This window comes from Taudactylus pleione, unplaced genomic scaffold, assembly GCF_031769625.1.
Source record: "Taudactylus pleione unplaced genomic scaffold, aTauple2 ptg000662l, whole genome shotgun sequence".
NCBI lineage: Eukaryota > Metazoa > Chordata > Amphibia > Anura > Myobatrachidae > Taudactylus > Taudactylus pleione.
In genome coordinates this window covers 2,221,109-2,227,108 of record NW_028285064.1, presented here as the reverse complement: position 1 = coordinate 2,227,108, position 6,000 = coordinate 2,221,109, and positions in this window count along the sequence as shown.

Below are 6,000 nucleotides of genomic sequence, written 5' to 3'. Positions count from 1 at the left end.
CACAGGCGCACGCTTGGCGCTGCTACTATGTTGATGCACGTGCGGCTACATCGCACACAAGTCACAACCACATTAAAAAAATAGTTTTTTATTTTTTGGAGCACTTTGAGGGTTACACCACCCTTTAACAGACAGACGCACGCTTGTCGCTGCTGCTTTGAGGATGCAAGTGCGGCTACAGCCCACACAATTCACAAAGACAGAAAAAAGAAGAAGAATATTTTTATTGTTTGTGTAGCACACTTTGAGGGTGTCACCACCCTTTAACAGACAGACGCACGCTTGTCGCTGCTGCTTTGAGGATGCAAGTGCGGCTACAGCCCACACATTTCACAAAGACAGAAAAAAGAAGAAGAATATTTTTATTGTTTGTGTAGCACACTTTGAGGGTGTCACCACCCTTTAACAGACCGATGCACGCTTGTCGCTGCTGCTTTGAGGATGCAGGTGGAATCTAGACGGGATTTGGAACCGGGGACACACTACCTCCATCAATTGTCTAAATCCCACTGCACTAATGGCGGATACCGGACGCACGTCTAACACCAACATAGCAGTCAAGGCCTCAATTATACGTTTTGCTTCAGGATGACTGCTGTCGTACTTCATCCTCATCGCTAGGGACTGTTGGAGGGTCAATTGTTTAGTAAAAGTAGTGATGTTCCTACTTCCTCTCTGGGATGATGAACAACTCCCAGATGCAGCAACAGCACTAGGAGGAAGTGGTTCTTGATCTTTCCCTATTTTATTTTTATCGGAGAAAGTTTGGTCCTCCATTTATGTTATATTGATATATACGTGCGGCTAAAGCGCACACAAACACAGAAAATATTTTTTTATTTTTGTTGGAGAGTAGTGCACTTTGTGGGTTACACCACCCTTTAAGAAATGAGCCAGCCGACTCTTTACTTATGGGACACAGGCGCACGCTTGGTGCTGCTCCTTTATTGATGCACGTGCAGCCACAGTGCACACAAGTCACAAACACAGAAAATATTTTTTTTTTTGGTTTGGACTGGAGTGTACTTTGGGGGTTACAGCACCCTTTAACGGTCAAGCCAGCCGGCCCTTTACTTATGACACAGGCGCACGCTTGGCACTACTTTGTTGATGCACGTGCGGCTACTGCGCACACAATTCACAAACAGAAAATAATTTTTTTTTTTGGTTTGGACTGGAGTGTACTTTGGGGGTTACAGCACCCTTTAACGGTCAAGCCAGCCGGCCCTTTACTTATGACACAGGCGCACGCTTGGCACTACTTTGTTGATGCACGTGCGGCTACTGCGCACACAATTCACAAACACAGAAAATAATTCTTTTTTTGGTTTGGACTGGAGTGTACTTTGGGGGTTACAGCACCCTTTAACGGTCAAGCCAGCCGGCCCTTTACTTATGACACAGGCGCACGCTTGGCACTACTTTGTTGATGCACGTGCGGCTACTGCGCACACAATTCACGAACACAGAAAATAATTTTTTTTTTGGTTTGGACTGGAGTGTACTTTGGGGGTTACAGCACCCTTTAACGGTCAAGCCAGCCGGCCCTTTACTTATGACACAGGCGCACGCTTGGCACTACTTTGTTGATGCACGTGCGGCTACTGCGCACACAATTCACAAACACACAAAAAATATTATTTTTTTAGCACTTGGGGGGAGCACCCCTGATGGACAGAGCACCCCCTGGACAACACTACAGCACCCCTTTAGGACTGGGACACTGCACAGGACTTTGGACTATGGAGAACTGACTGCACAACACAGTCCAGCCAGCCCCTATGGACTTTGAAGTAGTGGACACAGCCCCTATTAACAACAGCAGCACAGCACAACACAGCCAGCCCCTATGGACTTTGAAGTAGTGGACAACAGCAGCACAGCACAACACTACTCTGCACTACACTACACAGCCCAGCCAGCCCTAACTCCCACCCTCCCTCTTCACTGTCCACAGCCGAGTGAGAAAATGGCGCCGACGCGGGTACCTTATATAGGATCCAAAACCCGCGAGACTCGGAAGGCAGGATGATGAAGTTTTGCCTCGATTTCAGATCCGACTCAGGCGGGAAAAGTCGAGCCTGACTCGGATCTGCCTCGGATTGGGGGGGCTCGGGGGGGTTCGGATTTCAGAAATCCGAACCCGCTCACCCCTAGTAAGAGGCAATTGGGGCAGTGTGTGTAAGAGACTAAGGGGGCAGTGTGTATGTGGCTATGGGGGCAGTGTGTGTAAGAGACTATGGGGGCAGTGTGTATAAGAGACTATGGGGGCAGTGTGTGTAAGAGGCTATGGGGCAGTGTGTGTAAGAGGCTATGGGGGCAGTGTGTGTAAGAGGTTATGGGGGCAGTGTATGTAAGAGGCTATGGGGGCAGTGTGTGTAAGAGACTATGGGGGCAGTGTGTGTATGTAGCTATGGGGCAGTGTGTGTAAGAGGCTATGGGGGCAGTGTGTGAGAGGCTATGGGGTAGTGTGTGTAAGAGGCTATGGGGGCAGTGTGTGTAAGAGACTATGGGGGCAGTGTGTATGTGGCTATGGGGGCAGTGTGTGTATGACCCATACGTATGCGCAGTTGTGCGAACATCGCTCGGAGCGAACGAGCGGACGCTTGCGAGCGGCTCTGAATCAGGCCCTGTGTGTGTAAGTGGCTATGGGGACAGTGGGCCTCATTCGGAGGCGGTCGGAGGATGCAAGCGGTCGCTCAGAAAATGGGCGGCCGCTTGCATCCTGACCGCCCGCCTCTGTTGCGGTTGTTAGGCTGTGGGTTAACACCCACAGCTCTAACGACCGCTCCGGTGATGGTCGCGATGGTCAGAGACCATCGCGACCATCGGGGCTTACGACGAGACCTTAGGGTAGGGTCTCCCTTGTCGTAAGCCCCGGAGAGCTTCTGGCTCTGTCTGAGCCGGAAGCTCTCCACTGACATCACTAGTGATGTCAGTGGGCCCTCCCCCAAACGGTAGGCGTTCCCATGAGAACGCCTCCATTTGGGCTGCCACCCCCCCGGCCCGCCTTCCAAAGCCGCATGCTCTGTGGGGGGCCATCGACCTGGTTCGAGCGCATCGGCGCTAACGACTGGGTTTGAATGACCCCCAGTGTGTGTATGCGGCTATGGGGCAGTGGGCCTGATTCAGAGCCGGACGCTCTTTCAGACCGCTCGCTCTGAATCAGTGCTCTCCCTCTCTTTTTTTTTTAGAGCGGCCTCCTGGCCGCTCGCATAGCTGTGGGTGACCACCCACAGCTATAGCGAGCGGCCAGGAAGATGGTCAAGACCATCGTGACCATCGGGCTTGCGACGAGACCCTTGTGGTAGGGTCTCGTCTGCCGCAAGCCCTGCAGTGCTTTTGGCTCTATCAGAGCCGAAAGCACTCCCACTGACACCCATGGGAACGCCTCCGTCTGGGCAGCAACGCCCCCGGCACGCCCACAAAAGGGGGCGTACTCTCATTCATCATCGACAGCACGCCCCCTTTGTAGCGAGACGTATAGCGACGGCTTGCCCGTCGCTATGCGGGTCTCGCGCATGCACGGAGCCTGCTCCCTCGTGCGCATGCACACTTGGCCAACATCGACCTGCTTGTGAGCGCTCAGCGCTCATGAGCGGGTCTGAATCAGGCCCTGTGTGTGTAAGAGACTATGGAGGCAGTTTGTGTAAGAGGCTATGGGGGCAGTGTGTGTAAGAGGCTATGGGGGCAGTGTGTGTAAGAGGCTATGTGGGCAGTGTGTGTAAGAGGGTATGGGGGCAGTGTGTGTAAGAGGCTATGGGCGCAGTGTGTGTATGCGGCTATGGCGGCAGTGTGTGTGAGGCTATGGGGGCAGTGTGTGTAAGAGGCTATGGGTTGTGGTAACCTTGACTTTACGTGGTATGTAAAGAGTTTACCTTGTGTGTTGTGGTTCAATCTTCACTCGACTTACGGAGAGGTGAGAGTAATGGAAGCACATGAAGGGGTGACGAGGCAGCTTGTGGTTTTTATTTTGTGAACACAGGTTTATTAGAGAGTCGGCAGGGCACTTGCATAAATAACACTCCGCATTCAATGAGGCAGCCTTCGTATTGCACCAGTGGGAAAAACATCAATAATGAGATTACACATAAAAACAATGGCATTTGCACGGCACCATACGGATTGGTGTAATAATACTTCGGCAGTATGACCATACAATGTAAGGCAACTTTTACGTTACTATTTACAGTTGAATTCAGTATTGAGCATACATTCTTATCTCAAACGGTTGCACACTACAAGCAGGGCAGTTTCTAGCCAATCTGGCTCCCAGTGCGAGCATTCAAAATCCCCCCCCCCCTATAATATTTACTTCTCTGAGCCATGCAATCAGTGGCATTACTAATAATGCCATCATATTTTAACTGTATGAAATACTTCCTGTAAGGAATAATGTCATAAAATGTGGTTTTTAATAATAACATAGAAAACCATATTTCATGACAATCTGGCATCTTCTAAACTGCAGTGTTCTATAAGCTTCCTGTGGATTGGGACTCGAGGTGGGGTCACAGAAAATATGTTATATTAACACATAATGTACATACTGAATCTTGTCCCTTTAATTTTTCTATTTGAGGAACTGGAAGCCTCTCTCTGCTGCCTGCGTGCCGTGCTTCGGCATCTGGCATCACCACTGCAGTCCAGCCCAGGCAGTCACAAACACTCTCCCGACGGGCTGGCGTCCCCTCACGAAATGGCGCCCATTTGGGTCTTTCTGTTAGGTAAAGCTGGCTCTTCATTGGGCTAGGTCACACATAAAGAAAAGGGAAGGAATTTTCCCAATTGGACAAGCCTTAGCTTAGCAGTTGTAGAGGATTAGATAGTGTTCACTGTAGGAATTTTTTAGGGCAAGGAGTGTTGAACGCAGAGAATAACACATCTGTGCATACCAAAGCAGAGCTGTAACTACACATTTTCGTGCCCTGTGTACATAAAGAACATTAGTGTCCCATCCATATTAGAAGCAGTGGGAGTGCACAAAAAAAAACCAGTTGTAGTTTCCCTGGGAAGGTGCGTGACCACACAATAGTACCCTCAATTCGAATTATGCCACACAGTAATGTCCCTTCTTCACATTACATTGCACCGTAGTGTCCCTTAGTCACATTACACCACCCAGTAGTGCCCATTCACCTTAAACCACAGAGGCAATTCACGTTATGCCACACAGAGCCCATTAACATTATGCCACACAGTAATAAAACGTATACACATTATGCCACACAGTAGTAGAGCCTTTCATTTAAAATTACAAAAAAAAGTCGATTAATGGCCAGTCAATGTTCCTATCATAAATCTTGCATTTATATTTGTAATTTCTTAAAAATTCAAAGTAATTAAACTCAGCACTGCCAGCCCTGTCACACAACCTGTGTGTAGTAATCAGGCTGAGAACGGTCTTCCCCAGTACACAACCTGTGTGTAGTGATCATGCTGAGCGCCGCCAACCCATTCACACATCTGGTGTGTAGTGACCATGCTGAAGCCACCAGCCCATTCACACAACCAGTGTGTAGTGATCATGCTGAGGGATGCCACTTCTGTCACACAACCTGTGTGTAGTAATTGTGCACAGTAATCATGCTGAGGGCTGCCAGCCCTGTCACACAACATGTGTGTAGTATATACATGGTTTTCCCTGACATATGTAGTCTTTCCAAAGAGAATACTATGTGCTCATGGGTGACTGCAGGCAGCTCTGGTATGTCACACAAACAGTACAGTAATAGTGTGTACTGACTCATAGGTGTAGCCTACTTCCTACCAGTGTGCCACAGTGTAAGGATTATCCCTGGAGAAGAGGCAGAATGACTCACCCCTCCCATACATGTTGTTACATACTGTAATATGGTACTAACTCCACATCATCTAACTCAGCCATCACATATCACAGCATACTGTACAGTGCGGCTCGGAACGTTATGTCTACAGCAGTGGTCGAAGTGGAAATTTTGAAGTGTGGGTATGGAAATATCAGTGGGGATTTAATTAAGC